The sequence below is a fragment of the Tyto alba genome, unplaced genomic scaffold (assembly GCF_018691265.1).
Source record: "Tyto alba isolate M040663 unplaced genomic scaffold, T.alba_DEE_v4.0 Super-Scaffold_16, whole genome shotgun sequence".
Classification (NCBI taxonomy): Eukaryota; Metazoa; Chordata; class Aves; order Strigiformes; family Tytonidae; genus Tyto; species Tyto alba.
This window is the reverse complement of record NW_024881278.1, coordinates 5870345-5895656: the sequence shown is the minus strand read 5'-3', so window position 1 is coordinate 5895656 and position 25312 is coordinate 5870345. Positions and strand designations below refer to the sequence as shown.

At 42.9% G+C, this 25312-nt stretch overlaps 1 long non-coding RNA gene across 2 annotated transcripts in view; it reads left to right on the top strand.

Annotated features, from left to right (window-relative positions):
* The window catches only part of LOC116960813, a 517030-nt gene that overhangs the window by 475030 nt on the left and 16688 nt on the right, over positions 1-25312 (top strand). The window contains exons 5-9 of one of the 2 annotated variants that reach the window (XR_004406602.2): positions 11454-11550; positions 12864-12951; positions 14934-15133; positions 17864-17913; positions 18456-18513. This is a non-coding gene — a long non-coding RNA (uncharacterized LOC116960813). Of the gene's footprint in view, positions 1-11453; positions 11551-12860; positions 12952-14933; positions 15134-17863; positions 17914-18455; positions 18514-25312 lie in introns of both variants that reach the window. The other variant, XR_004406601.2, reaches the window with a different exon arrangement.

Genomic DNA, 25312 nt, shown 5'->3' with positions numbered 1-25312 from the left:
TATAAGCATGGCATAGCGTGATCTTGCAACTAGCTTGGCTCACAGGAACAAAGAGAGTAACTACCTAGCAGGACTTGAGCTGTAATTCTACAAGAAAAAGAAAATAGTTCCACCGGAGAGGTCTGCATTGCTGCAGTGATGCGAACGGGAACTTCCAATCTGGTCTTCCAAGAGCATAGCGAGTTGCAAAGATACCCTTCTCTTCGACTTGCTTTCCTACTGGGCAACATAACTAAGCTTAACAACACAAAAAAAGAGGCTGTAAATGTTATACAGAGCCATTGCAAGTTTGTTACCTGTTTGGTTTATACTAATTTTTACAGGACCCAAAGCAGGGCATTTTTCCAAGCGCCTCCCAGTATAGCTCAACATGATATGTGGCAGCACAGTAAAGGGAGGATGGGGAACTTCACAGTCCCTGGTCAACACGTACGCTAGCAGAGTCGCTAGGTAGCAGGCTACATTTCAAAATGTGTGTTGCCCTAAATGTTTCAAATGTCTTGTTGGTTTGAAGCTGCTTTAGCTCTGTCCCAGCTCAACAAAAGTTCTGGAAGTGCATTTTGTGCTTCTTGGTGTAAGCTGTCATTCATACCACAAGCACAACCATGATTACAGAAACACTCCTTGTGAGTAAAAAGGTATCACTGTATTAGCTGGCTGGCTTTAAGTATGGTAGTTTGCTGAACAGTGGTGTGCTGGCAGGAAAACACAGCCTAGCAAAATATATGCAGGATGAAGTGAAACAAAGTTCACTGGAGGAAGGAAAATAATACTAATCCTTCATTCAATAAGCAGTGAGTTAAGTACATTTTGTGTGTTGAAGAAATGTAAAAGCAAAGGGAAGAAAGCACACATGCAAAGGTGGTGTGGCTGTCTTCCTCTGTAAAGACAACATATGGGGCATTTAGGTATTACTAATACCAGGAGTTACACCCAAGCTGCTAATACGAAATGCAGCCCTTGGTTTAGGGTTCCATCGAGTTTCAGGGTATTTGAATTCCCTCTAACCAGAGAATCCCCATGAAGTGAGGGGTGATGCTAACATTTTCATGGGTTGTTTAAATCATTGAATAGACCTGCAGAGGATAATAACCACTGTTTGAGATGGGATTATATTCACTCCTCAGTGCTGCGATCTCTGTGATAATTTTCCATATTCAGATTTGTGCCTGACAAAGGTTTGAGAAGTTTGGATTTGGTTACATGGGGCTGGCTCTGTAAAGATGAGTCACGATCCAGGTATCAGATGCACTGAGCAGATATAGTCTAGTAGTTGGATTTAAAGCTAGTCTCTGTGATCATCTTGGGATACTCCAGAGTGACACCTTCCAGACTTCTGTTGCTTGTCCTATACCATCCTACTGATGCTAAGATTAGGGATAATTCGTAAGGCATGTGTTCCTTTTAATGGAAAACATAAATCATAAAGGGCCTTGGATAAATACAGAGGCTGATTGCACTGCTACCTACAGTGTTTTACCTGTTCCTTTTCTTAGCCTCATGGTTCTTTCTGGGTAGTCACTTGCTTTCTTTTCCCATGGATAGACATAGAATCAGCCTTTCTTCTTGTTAGTGTGGAGGTTTTCTTTCTTTGTTTCCAAACAGCTACAGCAAAAGGATTTATAATTATTTGAAACTTCATGGCAAAATCTGCTGCCATTAGCAAAGAAGCTTCAGGACAGAGGCAGTACTTGAAAGTATTTTCAGTGCCTTCTTGAAAATTGGTTAGATGTCAGGCTGGCAGCAGCAGGATCCTGCTGTTTGCAGAACACTTGGTGCTCGTCCTTTCTGAAAAGCTAGCCAACTGGCAGGAGTTGACTGGGGTTTTGACTACTGTGTAATGTTGAAAGGACACAGAGTAGCCTCAAGGTGTTGCTGTCCCTTTAAAAACCTCCTTTATTCTGTTGACTCAGTGATTTACAATAAAGCATAATTTCATTTCTCTCAGCTAATTACAAACTGCTCCCATCCAAACTCTTGATCTTTTCACACAGCCAAAGGCATTGCTAGCAAATCAGACCCAAGATTTAGGAGGTTGCGATACTGCACCGCTATTCCCACAGCAGCCGAGTACTTCTCCTTGTACCTCTCAATCCTGCCGTTGTGCTGGAAAGTAGAGCAGGTAACTACTTCATCAGTCCGAGATTTCATTCTTGTGGAGCACGGAGGTTCATTATACTTACTTTATCAGCGGTAAGGTTTACTGCCGAATCCATGAGAGATATTCATGTGAAACATGAGCAGAGAGAGAGGCATTGCATCTTTTCATTAATAAGCCCTCTTCTGGGATCCGGCATTAGTGAGATTCAGCGGATCATAGAGCACAGGGGTATCATTTTTACATGATTACTCTAAATTCTTAAACCAGAGGCTTAAGAGAGAGGCTTCTCACAAAGGCAGCTGTGGGAATTGTTAAATGATTGGCACAGCACTCACGATGGGCTGAACCACTCTGGGTACCTCCAGTCATGGGGGGTACCAGCAGGCATTTTATTACCTGCCATTGAGGGAAAAGTGGAAAAGAGAGAGTGTATCAGACAGAGGAAGATGTGCTAACCCTGCAAAATATCTCTGTAGTTCTGTCTCTCCTCCTGAACAAAACTCTTGCCATAATACTGATGCAGGGCTTCACACCACACAGGCTAAGCTATTCTCTTCCCTTACCATACCTTCTTTGTGTCTAGGCTTATTTTTAACCTGTCTGATCCTACCTTCATTAGTAGGGCTACTAAAATAATCCCTATGCAACCTCCACCCCCACTAATTAATTTTCGACTGAGCGGAGGGTCATTTAATTCCACCAAACAGGATGCCTCTGAGATACATTGTCTACACATGAGAAACTTTGGGTGGCTCAGAGGGTTGGTACGCAACTAGCAAGTCTTTGCTAGACTGAGAGGTTGATGACATTAACATGAGAGAAAGGCATCCTGTGGGTTCTGGAGACCTACATTGTCTTCTTGATGTCACTATGTGTTTATTCTGTGATTTTATGCAATTCTATCCAGAAATAGCCTTGCGCTCCCTCTGCCTTAGCTCTTCAGTCGTGTCCTGCCAAAAAAAAATCAGGAAGTTGATGTGGCTGAAATAAAAACTACTTCCCCCCCCCCCCCCCCCCCCCGGATTAGTTTTCAGATGGGTAAATTCTTCAATCAGTTCCAAAATATGGATGCACAAATGCTTATCCCAGCGTGAGAAAAGGGACCCTGTAGGGACCAAGGGGACTGGACTGCTTCCGTCACTGACAGCCAAAAGTGTTGGCTGAGCTGTGGCTTCCAGTCCTCATTTAGAAAACAGAGATAATGGTAATTCCTTTTTTCTTTATTTCTTATACTAAGGAAAACATTGTCAACATTTACCACATATGTTTGCATTTGTCCATAGAGCTAGATCACAGAATGGGCATTAAATCTATGCAAACTTGCGCAGGTTGGATCAGTAGAATCAAAATGCTCCTTTCACCAAGAAGCACTTTCAGTGGGAGATGAACTTGAGAATCAATGTAGTGAGTGAAAAGTGTGATGCTGAACTGCAAACCATGACCTGTCTGTGAAGCCTTCGGTGTTCTCTTCCTGAATCTGTACCTGCCCGAGGGTTATTGCTCTGACAGGCAACAACCACCAGAATCTTCCCAAGGTATCAACTCTGAAATACAAATGTGACCACTGGTCCATCTACATTTCTTCGGTGAGTGTTAGCAAGAAAATCCTTCCTGAACTATTTCCCTGACACATTGAATTCCAATTGCAAAAACTTCCAGCTTCCTAGTTACCCTGCTCTCACCTAATGCTAGAGATTGTTTTAAGTTTTGAAGTTTAAAAGAGAAAAGAGAGGAAAAGAAGAAGGAGGAGGAAGAGGTAAAGGAAAAAGAGAAGACCACAACAGACCTATGAAACCAAGAAGCCATATTGGAGATTGCTGAGGTATCCTGCCATAAACTACTCTGAGCCCTGGTTTAAATCCATCAACTTTCAGGTCTTTAGTTACAAGTGATTTTAGGTAGAGATGTTCCTCTTTGAGAAGACTTCTTTCAATCTAGTGCTTTCTACAAGTCCAAAAATAAAAAGAAAAATAAGAACCGAGAAGGCGAGGTCATGTGGGGGGCTGAATAATCCAGATCAAACGGCAAAGAACACCCGATTAGAAGCCAACACATTTCTCTTTTCAGTATCTCTGAAATTGTTTGGCAGGCTTAATTAGAAACAGGTGCAAGCTGTAATATTTATTGCAACAATGCATCATTTTTGTCTGTTTCCAAGGTCATCATTCTAGCCAATAGGAAGCCAGCAACCCACAGGGAGTATAACTTAGTCTATATGGGTAAAACGTGAATTACTTAACCCTTTATCTAATGGAATGAAATACAACATTGCACAAAGCGCGAAGCTAACAAAATAGAAAATCCTGTGAGAAATCTTTCATGATAGCAGGTTCCAGTGAAGTAAGTGACATCACCAGCTGAGCTAATAGTCAGCCTTAGGTAAAATGGAGTAGGTATAGATAAGGAATGAGAAAACCACATTTTTCTTTACTCCTTCTTTTTCAAAGGCCTGGGTTTATGTAGAATTTGTTGCAGTAGGAGGCCATGATTGCATGTTATCTAGCGCCTGCTGTACAGTTGGGTCTCATATGCTGCATTCAGCTAAGCTTTAGCAATATATTTCTTTGGCTACGTCTGTCTCCAGAGGAATCAGGCTGCAGATGCACCTGTACAGAGGCACCTAGACACAGCCTTTTTGCGCTGCCAGTTGAGCGTGCCAGGGTTTTCAAGCGAGAGAAGCCTGAGAGAGAAAGTTGTTGATCCTTCCTGCCTTTTAAGACAGCAGATGTAGAGAGACGAGGTCCATGTGCTTCTCTTCATCTGAGGGGAGGTGTCCCAAACAGGATTTCACCTGGTCCCACAGTGATTCTGTTGGTTAACAGTGACAGTGCCCTTGGTTACAAAAAAACCCCGTGTTCAAAGCTGGCATTTAATTCCCTCTTGTGAGTTTTTCTCATAATCGTTGCATCACTTCTTTCTGGTTTTCTGATTATTTGGGAGTGAGGATCTTCTTTTTTATTCCTTTTAAATGTGAGAAATATAAATACAAAAACAAAGCAGTGTGCATTAATAATAGAGATGTGTGAAATGGTGAGTTTTTTGCCTTTTTGAAAAAGCCGCAAAAAGTTACCGATATTTCTTCAGATGAAGAGTATTTTTTCCACCTTCAAATCATCAAACATCATAAACTATGTGCGTTTTTATGTACCTTTGGATAGATGCTAAAGGTAACAAGGAAATACAGACTATCCCTTGAGAATTTACATACCCTGGGTCCAAGCTTGTTCTTTTGGCACCCACAACTCCCTGAAAGGCACCTCAGCATCTAGTCATCACTGTTGTCCAGATTAGTTGTCCTATGTCTGCAATCAATTACTAATGTTCAGTGTGGATTTAGGAACCATTCTTAAGAGAGTATCGTCTGTCCATTAAATTCAGAGGTAAAATAATCTAAGCCCGTTATTGATGGATTTGGGATTAAATTCTGAGTGAACATTGAGAGAGAGAGATAGATCCTGCAGTCACTTGTAGGGAGCACAACAGAATAAAAAATTATGTTGAGAGAGGGCCCCTTCTCCCCAACACCCCAAGCGATGTTCCAGCACTAAATTCTTGAGAAGTTCAGACCTAGTTGGAAACTTTGCAGCTCAGCGTCCTTGCTAATTTGTTTCCTCTAGTGAATTTAATATCCCACAATTTTTGACTGAGCCTGGCTCATGGCTTGCAAATCCTTTTAATAGTGGTGAGTCTGTACACCATCCAGTGCATCACAGGTTTGCTTAGATAATCTGTTTCTTGAAGTATTTGTAAGATCCCCTCATGGTAATTTTTCCCTCCTCTGTCTCTCTCCTCCTCCCCAAAAGTAGAGGGCTCATACAGGGCTAGCTCTGAACCTGGGAATCTGTCACATTGTTATAGCCGAGGCTCTTGCCAACATGTCACAGGTGTGCACAATGAGGAGCATAAGGAAAAAAGGGAGATTGTAATTGTCCAAAGCCTGCTAGGATAGATGGCAGCTGCCATCCTGTGGAGTACCTCTGGTGCCAGGGAGCCAGTGAAATTAGGGGAGGGCAGAAGAGATCCTCCCTGCGCTTGTAAAGGTATTTCAAGCCAGTATTTACACAGTCCTTCAAAAGGTATCTGACCTGAGTAAATGTGTGGGGATGTGAATGAGCAAGCAAGGCTTCTGCGAGGGAGCTGAGCAACACTTAAAAGTAACAAGCACACTTTGGACTTCTGGAAACACACTGAGGACGCTTGGAAAAGGGGATGGTGACTCTGGGAGGCTCTGCTCAGTCGAACTGTTTTGCTTTGTGTCCTGAGTGCTAAGCCATACTTGAATTGTATTTTACTGGGAATCAGGCAGTTCGAGTTACAGGTGAATGGCTGGGTTAGCTTCTTCAGTCTTGGGTCATTTCTGCATTGTACTTAACTGGATAATACCTTCCCTTTCTTCTTTTTTTTTTTTTTGCTCATTGATCAAGCTGCTTTTGAGAAAAGTGATACTTTGCATATCTGGCTAAGTGCTGTTAACAGCCTCTGCCTGCGGTTTGTTAAAATTAAAAAAAAAAAAAAAGAAAAAGGAAAAAAAAGAAGTGTGATCTTGCTGGAGAAGTAATTTGCTTCTCTCCAACCAATGATGGCTTGCACTTTATGCAAATTGGTATCTAGGGACAACAAATCCCATTTAATACATATGCATAGTTCATAAAAAAAACGACGTGAGAGAAAGAGAAAAAAGATAAAGCAACGAGTCAGCAAAAGAACAGGTTCCGAGGAAATTTATTGTCCCAAATTGGACATTTGTAACAGATGATGTGAACAAGTGTTAACTTTGTTTTCAGCAGCTCTTCACGTACATTCACTAGACATCACACAGATTATGTTTTAAGGATCTGAACTGTAATAAAAAAAAGTGTCTGTGGGCTTTGGAGTGTTGTGTTCCATATGGTTGGGGAAGTGCGGAGTTATTGCGACAAGCATCTTGTGAAGCTCATTACGCACGGCGGTGTTAGATGCGAATTGCTGCGCATCGCTATAGGGTACGTACATGACATCCCACAGTCAGCAGATAGCAACTGGAAATGAAAGATATGAAGGCACAGAGTACAGCTTCAGGGAACATGTTAGACAAAACATCTGCTGGTATCAGAAAGCTGCATTATCAGATCATTGTGGCCATGAATTTTTTATAAAGACATTTTTTTTTTAAAGCTGCAACTTTGAAAGTGACATTTTGCGAGAAAGTTTTTGATTGAAGTGTGATGTCAGGAGAAAGGCCAGTCTAGTTTATTATCTGTGTAAGAGCCAATATTGGCAGCCTGAATCAACTCGTTCTCCAAGCAGTTGAGTTGGCCATTCACAAACTACAAGTGCTTTTTCCCTTCTGATCTTGATGGCTGATAAAACCTCGACCCAGATTACAGGTTGTAGCTTTAGTACCAAGCTCCTCAGCAAGGAGTTTTCAAAATTTTGTTCCCTGAAGGGCTACTTAATGACATGGCTGGAGGGCTACTGAACAAAGCTCACCTAAAATGCAGAACCTTTCTGTTCGGAAGACGGAACACAACATGCTTCACATGTGCAAAGCACGGAGAGGGAGCTCAGCATCCTCACCTAATTCCCCCTCGAGTGGGACCTGCACAGCCACCCAGTACCTTGTCAGCACTGTAATGCTGACGATTGGCTGCTCTGTCAAGGATGGCCACAATTAAAAAGGCCATCACATGTTCCTTACAAAAGCTTCTCAGGCCCATGGGTTATACTCTGTGAGCATTGCTGTAAGTTATGGGCATCTCAGTGCTTAGAGGGACCTCCTACCTACTTAACATTCCTGACATTTATGAGGGCAGTGAGATGGCATGAAATGTATGTGCATATTGTAACTATTTACATTAAAACGGATGGGCTTTTTCCAGTCTCTCACCTCTCCTGCCCCAGCTACGAATTTTGCTTCGTGTCACTTGTGTTAGAGGGTAGGCTGACCCCCCCGCCTGCATCAACAGGTACCAATGAAAAACCTGTCTCTTGTTGATCTGCGGGTGGTCTCTCTCTCCAGTAAACTGCCTCAAAACTGTGTATCCAAAAGTGAGCAAAATAATTTCCTGTGCTGAATCAGAAATGGTCACCTCAAAGAGAAGACCAAAATTTCCCTGATTTTTTGGGGCTTATTCCTAAGCCTTCTCCCTGTGTGTGTGTGTGTAAGGGAGGGTGGGAGAATGGAGGGACATGTCCAAAACCATCATGACTTATGAAAGGTTTTAGTTGTCAGCAGCAATTTCTTATGTAATGCTGTTCATTAATGTAATGGGGGCTGCAGAGAAAGCCAGAGGCAATTCGCGCTCCGTCACTGATACTTAGAGAGCCTGAAAGTAAGCGAGGGATTTTGCTGGCCTGACCTGTTGCTGAACGAGGCAATTGTCAGGTGAGGGATATAGCTGCTGAGAGCAGCTGCCGAGAGAAACGGTGCTCCCTGAGATGACAGCCCACATAGGCCATGGCTGTAACATCATTTTCCCAACTGCTGCCTTTGAGTAGCATTTAAAAACAGCAGGCCTGGTATATAGGACATGGAGATCAAGGTTTGGCTGTGTCGCTTACCTAGACAGGAGCTACATCAGGAAGGTAATTCAGTGTCTTCACCATTGTATAAAAATAACCCTAATGAGTTTTTGTGATTGCTTCCTTGGGATGAGATTTTTAGAAAATACTTAAAGATAAATTTAATGAAAACAGAAGCAGACCAAAGCTGAGTAGTTTAAAAAAAAAAAAAAAAATCACATTTAATTAGAGTTTGGCATTTGGAGGTTTATTATGAGTGGAAATTTTTATTTTAAACTTGCTCATATTTGTGGAAAGAAAAAGATGAATATGGATCTGCATTTCCCAGGGGCCCTCTCGGCCGCACTGGCTCACATCTCTGCATCCAGGCGTGAAGCTCTCAACCCCTGGGTTGCAATGATTTGGAGGGGAATGGGAAGGAGATCTGGTCTTATCTGAATATTGGTCATCAAGGACATAGTTATAGTTAGGAAAATGTGAATCAAAAGCTGCTACATTTATAATGTACTTTAACGGAGTGCAAAGCTCTTTTATCTGAAGCTCAATGTTCCTTTATTGGCTGCACACCCACACCTCCGGGGAGCCCGAGGAAGAGCCTCTGCTGGGCTCGGGCACTGCTTAGCTGGGAACTTGCCTGAGCAATCTCATCTCTCCAGATCGGAGACTTTTTCCTCCGAACCAGTGTCCCAGCATCCTGGTAGGTAACATTGTGTATTTGGAGTTAGGAGACTGGCATTACGGCCCCTCAAAATGAGACATCAACCAAATTTCTTCTTAACTGTTGTTGTCATATGCAGTGACCCAACACTGAGCAAAAATGAGTCCTGCAGTCGGTCCTGTCTGTGCAACTGTGTGTACAAAGCAAGCGGAAACATTTAACTACCTCTTTTGGACATGCAGTCAGATACTGTTTTATCTGCAAGCCAAGATATCAACATATACCAATTGGTCTGTGCTGTTGTAATAACGATGGTTTTAATTGTAGAGGCTGAAATGTAAACATATAGTGCATCCCCTATGTGTTTTTTCAGTTTAGCTTTTAGTTTGGGTTTACACTCTGTTTTAAAAGATTTCCTTGGCTATTCTTCAATTTGTCTTTGTGTGCTCTCCCTGGTAGCAAAAATATTTCTGACCAGGTCAGCGTTTCAGTGATGGAATAGATGTGATTTCTTACAGAACATGTCTGTACATACATATACATGTGCTTACATATATAAATTCAGTGATACATACAGAAATTCTGCCCCATCTGCAGATGGTTGTAATATGGGAAGCTTGTAAAGAATACAGGCGGTATGTCTATAGTCAGCAGAGCAGGCAGAGGGGGCAAAGAGCTGGCATTGCAACGTAGTGAAAGAATATGGAAGAATATATGGACATGCAGCTAACAAGAAGGGAAGGGAAGTGGCTGGAGGGTAAAGAGATATAATGGGTCCCAAATGTGGCAAGCACATATGCTGCCATACAGCAAATGCAAAGTGCCACCACTAGTGACAAGTATATTGCACCTAAGGAAAACAGCTGTGCAAAGTGCCCAAATCCACGTTCAGCCTCCTGACCCTGTGTCTCCCTGGTCTGATGTGGATTAAACTGGTCAGGTCTGAGAGCCTATCTGAGAATGCATTCCACACAAATAATGGCTCAGTAAATCTCTGAAGCACTTCTTGCACTGCTACCTATTTTGCATTTGCAGCCTTGCATTTGCAAGATTGTTTTATTTTATTTTACCTTATTTTATTTATTCTGCTGTGCTCAGTGTCACATGAACGCTTTGATTATCTGTCTAGATCATTGCATGGTTTAGTGCAGTTCTGTATTACAAACCTTCCCACATAACCCTATTATTTGTTAATAATTTTTCTATTTTCAAGAAACACCCTTTGACACCTGAGCTGGATCTCCTGTTCTTAGGCACAAGTATAATAAAGTCCCCTGTGAAGAGCATCCCTCTGACTGGTCCTATCTGCTCTGTATATATTTGAATGTATAAAATATTAATAAATTATTCCAAATGTTTAATCATATCCATTTGACTCTATGAGACTCCGTGTCTGTAGGCTTTCCTTGTTAACTGCCTCTGTGATATCTACATACTGCTGAGTTGTTGTTGATCTTGAGTTTTTAAAGCAAAATAAAACTGAGGTTTGCAGTTTGATTTGAATTAATCAGGTCTGATTAGACAGGAACAGATCAGGCTGTCCTGGAAATTCCTGAATCTCTCTAATACAATTGCATGTGCTATTCAAAAAGAAATAGTTCATATCTTAAGTAAGAGTGCTATTTATTTAACACTGTTTTTTTCAGAGTGCTAAATCTTATGGAGGGGGGCATTGTGATGATGTTAGGGTGTAGGAAAGAAAGCATTTTGTTTTATGGAAATATAGATATTTTAGAATGGAGTCACCTGGTGGTAGATCTCATAAATGTACATAAAGAGATGATTCCTGATATTACTAGCTTGGGGTTTTTTCTTTACATCAGACTGACTGTCCATCTAGAAGCTTTGATAGATGGAGTCATGAAAACAAAAGACTGTATTTAGTTTAATAAGCCAATTTAAAGAGAAAGGTTGGAATTATGTATGGCAGAGGACAATTATGCAAACTAAATGATTCTTCAATTAATAATGAGATCCATGAAAGGCAAAGGAGAAAGGATCCTCCTCTCAGAAGGAGAAAGCTTGTGGTTCCCTGTGCATCCTCGTGTGCGTAGCAGGGTGTGTGAGGGATGCAATGCAGAGGGGGCAGAGGGCAGCTCTGGTGTTAGCTTTCAACCAAAGCCTTTTAGGGGCTCTGCTGATGGCATCTTTTTGGTGGAAAGTCTCCAATGAAAATTCTGCATTCCTAAACAGGTTCACCTCCGACGGTCTCCATCTCACAGGGCCCTGTTAGAAAGCAGCGAGCAGCAAGAGGAATCGGGCTGCATAAGCACCTGCCAGGCCCTAAACTGTGAGTACGGTGCCGGGAGGGATTTGAATCACAACCCACCATTTACCTCTTCCTCTGCCTTTCCTCGCTCTCTGGTTTGCAGCCTGGAACACAGGCCGTGGAGAGGTACAAGCCTACCTGTAGAGCCATTGGTTTGGCCTTTTTCATGCAGCTTTTATCCTTCTTTTAAATCCCTGACTGTTGTGTGCCAGAGCAACAAGCCATATGTTAAAGATGTTAAAGAGCAAATACTTTGCAGACTGTACCAGCATGCAGAGTCAGAGGGGAAGCGAGCAGTAATGTTGGGAGAAGGGGGAAGAAGTGATTATCTGGTAGTGATTATTCGGGAGGGCAATAGTGGGAGGTGCTGTCAGTGACAGGGATTCACCATGGGATGCAAATCACTTAAGGCAAAGCCATTAGGATCAATTTAAAATACCAAAGAGGGAGGCTAAAGTGACAATAGCATATTTTAATTGAAATCACAAATATCGTTCTGCAAGATATGGTTTAAAAGACCAGACAGAGTTTACTCCATGTGAACAGAGGGAAAAGTTTTTTATTTTAAAAAATACCTTTTTTTGCAAAGATCAAAAAGGAGCAGAATGCTTTTTTAAAAAAATCTTAAATCCTGTTTATATATATTTTTCTATTTTAATGCTCTCTTTTCTCTTGATGGGCATATTATAAATGGAAATAACTACATTACTACTGCTTTTAATCTGATTTTAATAGGGCCTAGGGCTGAAGCATGGAATCAGCATGTGTCCCATTAAAAGAAAAATACAGTTATAGAGACAATAAATAGCATGTCCAGATAAACACGTTTATCTATGCATTAGTTTTATTTATTGAGCTAAGTAGCCTATGTACAGACACTGGAGGTTTTTTTAGACACTTTTCCAAAGCTGAAGTCCATATGATGGGATTGTTACTGTTTTTGGCAGCAGAAATGTGAACTTGGTAAAAGAGCCTGGCATGGAAAACCACTGAGTTCTGACATATGCCATTTGCTCCTAGCTCTTTGATTTCTACTCACAGAATCAGACATATGTTGGGCATTGACCTTGCTCTTTTAAATAAGCTTATTTTAGAAGACCTTTGCAGAATTCTGTCTGTTTGGCCTCGATGTAAGCTGTTAGGGAAATGTAGTACAAACACAGAAGTTGTATGTTTTGAATGCTAGAGATGTTAAGCTGAGGAGTAGTTGGTAAGATCTATACTTCTTCTGACTGCTTTCTGTGCAGTTAACAAGGAAGTGTCCTTAAAGAAAAGAAAAACTATTTATGCTACATTTGTATGAATATATTGATTGATTTATTTATTTTTAGCAGGAAATCCAGGACCAGACTTCTTTTCAGTCTGAAATACTCTGATTGGGCTCTCAGACACTCAGTGGAGTGAAAGCAAACATTATGAAAAGTAAGTGATTGTTTGGGATGTCCCAGGTCAGAAACCTCAGAGGGTCAGTGTCTTGTTATATTGTAGAATCAACGCCCCATAAATGTCTCCAAATACAGGTACTCAAATATGGGAGTAACTTTTCCAAAGCTTGGCCTCTTCCTTGTGGAACATCACACTTCACTCGGTGCATGTCAAGAAGAGCCATAACCTTCTGTGTGGAGATTTGCTTTCCATTTGTCATAGGGGAGCAGCTTGTATGAAAGTTCACAGTGAAAGTGCAGCAATCTTGCAAATGCCAACATGTATCACTATGCAATAAAACAAATCGCTGGGTCCCAACATGGCAAATTAGAGTGAGGGAATGAAAGTGCCTTTATGTGGTGGGTAGAAAAAAATGTCCTTCATTAAGCCTATGTCTGCTGAAGTCAATAGAAAGCTTCTATCAACTCCAGTAACAGCAAAAGCAGAAAGAAACTTGGAAGCACATTTATGATATGTGTCTGATGTTCTCCTATTGCTGGTAGACAAACTCCTGCACCCTTTACTTGGGCTTTGAGGTTTGGAGCCTGGAAAGTCAATCAGCTGGAGAACGTGTCCCTGGAAAGGGTTTCTGAATTTAGCCATATCTGAGTAAGTGGCAATAAAATTCTACACATAGGAAAACAGGTATCAAATTGCCAAAATAAATGTGAATTTGAATTCACGGTCGTATGTAGCTCTTCAGGACAAAACCTGGCTCCATATGCAGCAAGGAGAGGCATCTGAGCTCTGCCAGAACATTAATAATCATCTTCTATGGCTCGTGGGCGGCTCTGCATACTGGCTTCCTCTCAAAGAGCTTGGCTCAGTTGGCTTCACAAACACGCAGGAAGGGCATGAAGACCTGTCTTTGTTGACACTGGGTTAAGAGGCTGTGAGCATTTGACGTGGAACATTTCCTTGGCTAAAGAAGTTAGATTTTTTTACCTCACTCTGCAAACTTGTCTCCCAGATTCAGTGGCGGCACGGGGAAGCCCTCCTGTTACTATGAATAACTCATCTCCAGCATGAGTACGGGGCTCATAGTCTGACCCATAAAGGTTTTTGAGGAAATATGTGAGTGTCACACCATCATTGTCAGTGCTGGTGGCTGCTCTGTGTTCAATCAGTTGGACCTGTGCCATCAATCAGCAGGAAGGATGGCAGAGCTGCGGCCATCTCCTGTAAAGGGGGCCTCCCCAAAATTCCCTTAACTGTCACTCACAAGCTCATTTTTTCAGGAAAATGACTTTCATTTGTTGTGAATTCTTCATACAGAAAAGCTTCTTACAAAAACTAAATAATGTAACATATTCTGGGTTCTTGGCAGATAAAAACTGAAAGGGCTGTGGTGTTTGTGCAAGTGGAATGATAGTGACAAGCACCACATGAAGTCCCTGAAGATGGTGTCAGGGGGACTTGATCTCCCTTGAAATGGTGAAAGACTCTGATGTAATGGTGTTTTGTAAAACAATTTGAGCATAAATGCTACATTCTTTCCCATTAACAGCTGGCTTCCGTTGTACTGGGATGTTTTATTTTTTAGTATATATTTTGAGCACACTGAGAACAAAAATTTCCACTGTGATAGTGCTGCAGGAAGATTTAAAGGTTGTGGTGGGCTAAGAATTGAGATGCAAATCACACTTACACCCAACCTTCTGCCAAGGCCCAAATTTTTATAGATCAGGTTCTGCAGCCCTGATGAAGAATCAGTGATCTGCCTTTCCTGGGATTCACAAATCAGTTGTGGTCTAAGGTATTGTTTCCTACACTATAATTGTAACTTACCAGATGAAAGTTTGTCACTGAAGACATTCCCCTGATCTTCCATTATTTTTCCAGCTGCAGCGCCACTAAGGATCCTTTCACAGACAATGCAAGCACACACATCACAGCTCCCCACTCTGCAACATGCTTTTGCTGAATATAAACATACTGTATATATTGATCCTCTCCCCCTTGCTTTTTTTCTCTCTCAGTGTGCAGGTGGTAAAACACTGGCTGCCATGAACTTCATGTTAAAAAAAAGAAGAAAAAGCTGTGGTTTGGAGCCTGCTAGAGCTGCTAGATAGCAAACTGCAAGCTTGTAACGTTGTGACTGCTGAAATCACTACAAGGATAATAGGGCATGCATGCATTTGTGGATAATTCTGTTTGCTAATTGCTCATGAAATTTCAGGTAAGGAACATCCAATTCAATTTGTTATAATAGGTAATGGCCTGGGTTTTGCTTTTCAGGGTGGTTTTTTTTTTTTATTTTTATTTTTATTACTGTCATTACAAATACATGTCTCTCCGTGATTGGAAGAACACTTTACAAAAAGGCTGGGGCAGTGCTGCGTGGCAGCACAGGAAGTTTTTAGCCATGTACATGGCAGGCAGTAGCAGTACCTGTCACCCTGCCGCGCTGTACCCCGGGGCAGGGAGTGTTCCCAACTGTGAGAGGACAGGTCCCTCCAAATGCTTCTTCGTGCCTTTGCCATTCTGAAGCACAGCATGCCAGCAGGAGAGCCTGTGCAGAGGCACGCTGGGTTATGAAGCCCTGCTTGTTGGGCTTGGGCTTTCCTCTGTGTTGGTGGAGACGCTTCCCCTACCGAGGCGCCGTGCCTGCTCTTACCAGCCCTCAGTGCAGCATCTGCGACCAGCCCACAGCAGGTAACTGATTGCCAGACACAGAAGCATTAGAAGAGATGGATCCTGCCCTCTTCTCAAAATGGGATGCAAACCTGTTTTTATAAGGCACTGAATTTACCCGAATGATAGCAACCCTCTGTTCTTAACAGTTTTGAGCTAGTATCTTAAACCTAAAGGGGTAGCTTTGCTTCTCGATGCCCTGAACCACTGAAGCCGCCCAGGAGCCATGCTGATAACCCTTTTCCCTTCCAGCTATTTAGAGGGTTTGGGCTATGCAAAAATATGCTGAAAATTATCACCAGCAGCGATTGTAAGCTCAGAGCTGAGTCCTCTGCTCTGCACCTGCTTGCCATCCTGCAACTTCAACTAGTTCTACTACTTACTACCAATTAGCTACCAGCTAATCCTAACAGCTACCACTGTTGCAGCGTTTAAGAGTTACATACACATTAATGAGAATTAGCATTTGTTGACAGCCATGGTGGGAGTTGCCTGTCTATGCCATTTCAGGGGTCCCCGTTGCTGTAATGTTTGATTGCCTCCTTCGGTAATTATAATTGACACTGAGCAAGTTTTTCATAGGTCTCATTTGGCTGTGCAGAGCCGAAAGACATATTGAGCTCTGTCTGTGGTGAAGAGAGAAGAGGCCAATAATAATATATTTCCCCATAACAGTCCCTTCTTCTCTCCACCCCCCTCACACAGAAGCCACACGATGCAAAGAGACGGAGCCGGGGGCTCCGCTGCCACACGGAAGGCTGCCCTTGCTCAGGACAGGCTCTCGATTCACCCTCCCAGCAGAGCACTGGCCAGGCTGCTCAAAATCTCACTTTTCCGTGCTTCATTGTCCTACACGAAACGCTCTTCCACGGCTTTTTTAATATGTGAAGAACAATTTAGTCATTTTTAACTTAAAGTTAAATTGCCTTCTTCGTTTGGGAATATGAAGGTAGTTAAAATGCTACAGAAACTCAGCACACCAGCAGTAAATAACTCTAGTGGGTCTTTCAGTGCCTATTTAAAAAAGGGTGCATAATCAGAATTAAAGCAGTGGGTTTAAAAAGCGGGGAGAAATATAGGCCCCTTGTAACTCTTGAAGGGAATATGAGTACATGGCTGGAGCTTCTTTAGGAATACCAATTGCCTGTTTGGAAAAAGAGGTACTGGGGAATGCCCCGGCCTCCCTGGTCAGATCCCAAAGCCGCTCTGCAGAGAGACACGTGTTATACATCCAGCCCGCCAGGTCTGGCTCAGCTTTGCACTGAAAAGTGATCTTTTTCCATTTGCTACCGTGGAAAGGAAGCTGCTTTCACCCTTACCCTGAAGAAGATGAGCTATAGGAATATGCAAGGGGCTTTTTTTTATAGTTAGGGGGCCTGAAGGGGAAGCAGTGGTCATAAGCAGAGATTGGAAGTTGGCTTGTTAAGTAAATCTCAGGCTGTAGCTGGTTCTAATTTATTTTTTGTTTTATGTGCAGGAGACTAGGCCTTGCAGGCCTGGCTAATATCAAAGCCTGGGGTTTTGTAGATTTTTAATCAAGGTCCACTTTGGGGGGTTCTGCTTTCAGTGGTTGTGGATGTGTAGGGTTTTTTTTGTTGTGTTTTTCTTTTTTTCTTGCTGCAGTGTCTGGATTTCTTTAGTTAAACTTTTCCATTCTTCAGTCTTGAGCCAAGTGAGTGATTTCAAATTACCCAGCACTTTCCAGAGAGGGCTTTTTTGTTGTTTGGGGTTTTGGTTTGGTTTTTGGCTTTTTTTTTGAAGCGAACTTGCAGTCCAGTTTCTCTGAAAATCACAGATGGCATCTGCAATCCTATGCCATTGCCTCTCACTAATTTGGCATTCTTAGCACTGTCTAAATAGTTTATTGTTCATCAAATCTGTATGAAAGGAATTTTATATAAATTTTTGTTTGTTTTGTCCCTCTGCTGGCAGGAAAAGTAAATCCCAAAGTATTTCAGCAGGTGCTATTAATATGCAAATAATGGAGAGTACACTAGGTCTAATAGACCTCCCAACTACATGGGAGGTGTCGCTGTTGGAGCAAATTAGCTTTCTGTAATTTGCATGCTTTTTACAGCCTCCTGGGATTATATTTTAGATCAGAGACAATAAAAGCATATGCTGTTAGTTTAAAATGTAACTAATTTTAGACTTTGAAACCATTTTAACCCAACTTCTTAGTATTAAACTGTTATTTGCAAAGAAACTTTTTACAGAGCTTGTCATTTTCATGGCCTTTTTCTTCCCCCATTAACTGCTCCATCTCTCTTTTCAGTTTGAAAGTGAAAAAGGGAATCTTCCAGGTGGCTGCATCTTGAAAACCAGGTATTTCTCACAAAACCAAGTCCAGATTGTCCTAGCTTGGATCTGAATCTGCATTCGGGTCCTGATAGGGTCTAGATTGAGCTTTTTATGTCAAACTTCTTCCCCCCCCCCCCCCCCCCCCCCCCGCCTTTGGCATCTCTGTGAGATGGAAATCCATCCCACAAGAATGCTGTGGCCCCTGCTAAACATTCACACAGGGAGGAAGCTGCTTGTATCATCAAAAAATCTTCTTTGGTAACCCACCAAAGCAAAGAAACACCGAGCTCATGTGGCACAGATGCCCAGTGCACTTGCCTAGCCCACACCTAGAGATAGAGCCTATTGGAAAAGTCTATTCAAAAGAAATGGGAAAAAAACCCAAGGATTTCAGGGCAGGTTCAGTCTGTAGAGTCTAACATTATTGAACTGTACTGGCACATTATCAATGGCACTTTCAAATTGGTAATGACAGCAAAAATCATACTGTTGATATCCGTGGTTTGTGACAACTTGAATGATGGAGCAGCAGCTGTTGTGCCTGAGAATTTGTGTCTTTATTTCAGGTGCTGCTGTGATTCCTTCCTGCCTGAACTTGCCACACTACTCGAAGGGACTGGCCAGGTAGGTGCATGCAGGGCAGCCGCTTCTGCTCCTCTGTCCTTGGGTATTTGTTGAGCTGGTAGGAAGTGGTTCTCCTGACACCATCCCAACCTTGGCTGCCCCAATTCCTCCTGCCTTGAAGGACTGCAGCAAGAGGTTTGTTAGAGAAACAGCAGGTTTAGCTGATGCAGATATGCTTCAGCAGCAGACTGTAGTGGTGTCGGCTGAGGGAGTCCGTGAAAGGTAGGGAGGCAGTCATTTTATTTTGTCTTCCTGCCAGTTGTCCCATTGCCCGGAGTATGTGATTTGTGAGTTTCCTTTGGCACAGTTGCTCCATTGCTCATATATCTCTGTGCAGTGTTTCCAGGTCACTTGGTCTGCGGGGTGGTGTCCATCTTTTATTTCAAGAGGGATAGAGTTCAGGGCTAGGATCAGATGTGTGGAGGAGATGGCAGCCGGGTGGAGATCGAGTTAGCGTTGTCAAATTTATTTCTAGCATGGGAAAGGTGAGTGTTAGCAAGAGAGACGAAGTCTGCAAGATACCCTTTGAGACAAGGCCAAGGAAAAACTCTTGGGATGCAACTTTGGCCATACAGCAATGTGTGGTAAGACTATTCTGAATTTTTGGGGCCACAACTTTGCCATCAATGTTTTTATAAGTATATTTCATACACAAAATATATGGAAATACTTCATTTCCCAATTAAACAAATAAAGAAAAAACAGGGCTTGATTGATGCTTGACCTAATAGCATTGTGAGTTGTGATCTTAAAGAGCTGTGTTCAGACGTGACCAATGCACTGAACCTTGTGAAAGGGAAATCCCTTCCCAGCATGAACCCACTGGAGTTAGTGGAATTGCAGCTGATTGTCGTAAAGACAGAGAATTAAACTAGCCGGTTCATTCCCACTCCCAGAGGTGGCTGCACCACTCAGCCTTCCATGACACACATTATTTTCATTTTTCAACACTGGGATCCAGAGATGAAATGAGTGCTCTGTAAATGCTGGTCCTACCACACCAAGGTGGAGTTGCTCTGGAGCACGATACCGCGATGTCCCGTGTGCCCCCCGGGCGATCGAGCCTAGCGTCTTCACTGCCCAAACCTGAAGCAGGTTAAACTTTAAAATAACCGTTCATGAGGCTGCAAACCAGTGTGAAGGAAAAAAAAGTGCTGGAGATAACTTGTAATAATCTCATTGAAAATACTGGATGCTTTTTTTTGATTCTCTTCTCACCCTAAATGTCTTCTAACATTAATACCAGTGACCTCTCACTTTTCCTGCTTTTCATTACTGGGATGTGGCTTGCCTATTATAAGCCTATGCATTGGAGCTAGAAACATTTGCTTTATTTAATTAAAAAAAAAAAAAAAAAAAAAAGAAAAAGGAAAAAAAGGGCTATGATTACTCAGGTGTCAATAAAAAAAAAAAAAAAAAAAAAGAGATGTTGTGCCAGATGGCTGCATTTGTGAAGCAGAGTGTAGTCAGAAGGAAAGTGGAAGGAGACAAGGCAACTGTACATCAGAAGTGTGAAAACATAATCAAAATACCTTCATCCTTGTTTCACCAACACTGGATTAGGAGGCAACTGTGGTGAGATGCAAGCAAAGAAAAGCATGGGGGGATACTGTTTGGAAAACAAAAATGTCTTTAAGTAATGAACTGCTTGACTTCTTCCAGCAAAAGCTTAGACGTTTACAAAAATCGAGAGACTTTGTTATTAAATGGAAGGACTGTGAACCAGTAAGCCTCAGAGCACAGTATCTAGTGTCCCTGCAAAATGCCACGTGCAATAGAGTAAAATATTGATAGCAGGCTGTGTCACGGGCTTAGTTAGCATTATAGCAGGATACACTGCTGCCAATCATCTGTAAGTAACCGCTCTCTCCAGTGACACAGGCAGTCAACAGCTCCGTGCCATGGCTGCAGATGTCCAGGAAGAGTTTTCTAGCAATGTGCAGGAGATGGGTTATATCTTCTATCAGGCATATTCACGTCGTTGGCTCATTGCCTCGCCAGTGCCCACGCGGGTGACAGCCAGGGGCCCCTGTAGCGGTGGTCTGGGTTAGTGTCTACTCCGAGAGCTAAAAGCAGCAGGCTGGTAATAACAGCACTGGCTATTTTGTACCTCAAACCATTTGGACACAGCGCTCATCTCGCTGAGAAGCTTTAGTCAGCTTCTGATGCCAGGGCAGAGTACTGGCTGAGCCTGTAAAAGCTGAGACCTGGGCAGGCCCGCGGGCGGGTGATCCTTTACCCTTTTGTATGCTGAAGCAGATCCTGGGTGCTTTCAGCTTTGCTCCCATGCTGCAGCTTTTGGCTGTCACGTGGGAAAAGTTTTGAATAATTTGTTTGATCTGAGATCAGAAATCCAAATTTTATTTTTTTTTCCATGCTTAAGCTGGCTCTGCTCAAACCGCTTCTTAGCTCCACACTCCCTCCTCCTCTGCGGTCTCTCGGGAGAAAAGCAGAACACTGTCTTGGGCACCGAGGAGGTCACTGAAAGCTTGGCCTCTGGTGCCCTTGGTTATATCTCGCTTTACAAACTTTGTGGCACTTGGGTTCCATCACGAGAGTCGGAAGTCTTAGTGTTCTTAGATTGCAGTTTGATTAAGAACATCACAAGGAAAATCTGTGTTAATTTTCCCCAAAACCGTTTCCAGACACACAGCTTTCTCACCTCCAACTCCCAAAATGACTTCAACTTTTCACAGGTACTTTCTAGCAATGAGCTTCACCCAAATATACTGAAGGTAGGTTACATTAATAACAATAGGTATAGAGAATGTGGCAGGAACATGTATCTTCCACTGATTCTTGTTCTGTTACTACTAAAGCTTGAATGTGAAAGTTTCATTCTTTTATTTTTATAAAATCTGAATTTCTTTAATAACTTTGGATCAAAAGTTTATTTTCTACTCCAGGAAGGTGGGTTTTTTTGCTACAAACTGCATTGTCTTATTTGGGGAATATGTTCACAATTGCGAAAGAATTGCCTTTATTAACAAATCAAAAGCTTATGCTGTCAAAACTGAAATCGTTCTACCTTTTTATGTGCAAATTAAAGCTTCTGTCAAACTTTCAGCCATGGTGCATTTAATTTGTGGAGATATAAAAATATCTGCCTTAATATTAAAATATTCTACATGAGGAAGGAAATATTTTAAGTCATGCATTGCATTCAAGATTCTCAAAAAATCAGATTTGAAAGAAATAAAGTGGTGTTTTAACAGAATTTATTTTCCCCTACTTTTGCCAAAGTTCAATGCAGTTCTTAAAAGTGGGTTTAAGTTATACAGGTGTTTGAATATCTTGTTGGATCATGGCCTTTGGAAGTGAACCAAGCCAAATGTAAGTGTGTCCAGGGCATGGGAGCTACATCCCCTGTATTTTTCCTTATGAAAGGGTCACAAGATTATTTTTTTTTAATTAATGGCAAAGGTACTGAGAAACTTTTGAGTCTAGATGCATTAAACTTAGGCTAAAATGTAGAAAGCAACTGTTAGTTTCAGGGAAATAACTTGTGTTTTGCAAGGTCTTTGTAGAGGGGATGAAATTCTGATTATCTAAAGCTGGGCACCAGTTCTGTATTTAGGCTCCCAAAATAAAGAGCCGTCTGTCTACACCGCAGCGCCCGGGAGCTCGGCGTTTCTGGGCGCCGGGTGACGCGGGCCATGGTTCGGCAGCGGCCTTCGGCACGTGCTTCGCTTCAAGCACATGAATGAGGCCATTGATGAACCTTGACGTTTTGAACTGGGTGTTTTGTTAGATGCTTAAATATACATAAATCTTATTTTAAACTGCCAAATTTAGAAAGTATCTGGAGGGAAAACGGCCCTGAACCTGGCTATCGCTGTGGCGTGGGGTCGAGCCGCAAGGCTGCGAGTCACAACTGGCATTAGTACAGCAAGTTAATATGGACTAAAAGTGAACTCCTCTCATCTGAAAGCAGACTGGATTTGATCTTAAGACAGTCCACTCTCACCCTAAGCGTACGGCTGCTGGTTTCCTTCGCCTTTTTAATGGGGAAAACAGCACCTTGTCCTGTTGTTCGCCTGGTGGTGTTGGGAGAACAAGGAAAACCCTGGTCTCCGATCGCAGCATTGCAAACCGCCTGCAGAACCTCCTTCTTCAGCGTGGTCAGGGTCTTTAGCTGCTTTTTGGCTTATTTGCTTTTTTCTAGCATCCCTGCAGACCACTTCACGTTTAACTCCCAGCTCTCCTTCTGTGACCAGGGAGCTTTTACCATGGCTTTTGGAGAGGAGGGGTCCTATCAAGACAGGCTGTCTTTGCCCGTCGTTGTTTTCCAATCAGATATTCTAATATCTAGCCCTGTCTTTGGGGAGGTTTTAGTGGTGCTGAGTCCATTTTACCTCATTATTTCCAAGGCCTAAACCAGGGACATTTGCCCTTCTGCAGTGCTGAGAAGAGAATTAAGTGGCTGTACCTCGAGGAGCAGACTCATTCCCCGAAGTGGCGCGCTCCCGGCTCCCCGGGCAGTGCCTGCAAGTACCCTCCCAGAAAGGCCGCCCGGGCGGTGCATTAGCATGCGTCTGGCTGGGCTGGGGTGTGCCCATGAAATCACAGCACAGGTGCTGCCTTTCCAGCCACCTGGCCAGCTCCACCGCCGCAACGCTCAGGCGGAACAGTCCTTCCAGCTGTACCGGCACTGTCTTGACCACCCACTTCTCCTGTACAGAGGGTACAGGAAATACTTTATGAATTCCGTCAACCACCAGAAGTTCCTTTTGGGTGGTAAATTGTCATCTCCAGAGATCCAGAGCACCCACTCCTCTACTGCGTTTATGCCGGTGTTATTAGCAATGCATAATTCTAGCATCCTAGTTTTTAAATCGTTTAGTTCTTCTGGGCCATCTCTGTAAAGGGAGTTTCTACAGGCTGAATGTGGAATGTATTCAATTTGAAGGTGTTTATTACTGGTATTAGGCCGTTAGCCATAATTAATGGCAAGACAGCTCTTGAGTCTGTGGGCTGTCCCAGGTTTTGCCCACATTCTCTTTTCATATCCACTCCCCCGCATGAATTACATGAGCTTCATATTCTGCCTCTCACCATTAGAAACCAACAAAGTGGTTTGTGTTGGGATCTCCTATTTCAGGCCATAAACATATGATCCAGCCACCCCATAAAGTACATTCCTCCAGCTTACTGCTTTCCACGAGCACACCGCGGAGGCTGGGCCTGCTCCCTCCAGCTAGTGAAATTCCTACCCAGCACAGCTGTAGGGCACAACGCGAATTACTCAAGCACCGAAGCGTCACCCAAACCGCTGAGCTGTGCCTCCGTGCTGCAGTCACGACTTCCTTGGTTTCTGCCAGCAGCCTGTAAAACAGTGGAGACTGTGCTGTCCCCACGACCTGCTTCCGTGCGAGGATTCAGGGAAAAAGGTCTGCAGACCCCGCGGTTCGCTGCCGGGAGGGCTGGTGGGAGGCAAAGGCGCAGAGATGAGTGCGCCGCTGAGCCGGGCACCTCCCTACTGACTTCTCCCCAGTCAGTGGTGCTCTAGCCTCGTGCTCTTGATACTTTAATTGGCCTGTGTGCAAGCTGGACATCTCTCTCTTTATTATTGTTGTTATTATGCAATCAGACGCTACTTAAAGAATGTGCTGGGGATGCACTATTTATACAGAAACTACGTACACCGAAATCCATTTTCTCCATGGTGATTGCAGATAATGTGGTAAGCTCTGCTTTGATTCATTAGTATAGCAAGAGATATTCAGAATTATTTGGTATAATTCACAGCACTTCAGAATGCATATATTTTCATAATACTCTAAATCTACTGCTTGTGCTACTAACTCAAGCATGTGATGACTGGTTTGCCATAGCACTATCATCTTAAAATAGTGGTAGTGCCATTTTTTCATTGTAACTGGCCCGCCTGGGAGCTCATTTAGCACAGTAGTTGTAGTGGGCAGCCACTCTGCAGTGACGTGGCTGTTTGCAAACCTGCTTCCGTGCTCACCGAGGATCGCCGATGCCTCCGGCCCCACAGCAGAGCCCGACGTCACGGAGGCCTGGGTGAAAGCTGTGGGAACCCTCCGGAACAGAGGGGCCTTCTTCCCTGCCCCCAAGCTGAGAACATGTTTTCTAAAGCGACATTCAGAAAAAAAATAAATAAATCTTTAAGTAATTCTGTTTCTTGGGTTGAAAAAAAGAACCACTATGTTAATTTTAGCTCATTTTACTTAGGAGAAGGTTATTTTGTAATAGTTCTTTGGATAACATTTTGTGTCACGTCTACTCTGTTATTTTTCTGGCAAGGTGAGTAAGCAAACTCTTAGGATTAGCGATGAATCACCAATATCTCTCCTCCCATTACACATTCATTCCTTTCTTGCCTTATCAGGACCATCCTTCTGGCTGCACTGACCTGGGCATGACTTCAGCTAATCCAGTGCTGGATGAGCCTCGAGAGACTTGCCACTTACATTCACACAAGCAGCCAGCACCATCCTGTAAAAAAATCTCTGCGTTTAAACACTACTTTTAAGATAGTCTCAAGAACTCTTTCTAGCCAATGGTAACCTTTGGCAACAGGAAATCCTTACGATTGCGCAGTGAGGGTTCTATTTTTTTTTTTTTCTAAAAAGCCAGAGTGCAGTTTCTGACAGGCATTTAAAATTTTTTCACCCAACCATCATGAGCATATAGGTCTCACCACCACCACCCGCACAGCGAAGCTTGCCCAAGGCACCTTTTGGAGGCAGGACTTAAAAATATCACTGCTTAAGTGATTAAACTTAGCCTTACACACCTGAGACCATCGTGTGGCTTGTTTTTTCCTTCTTTT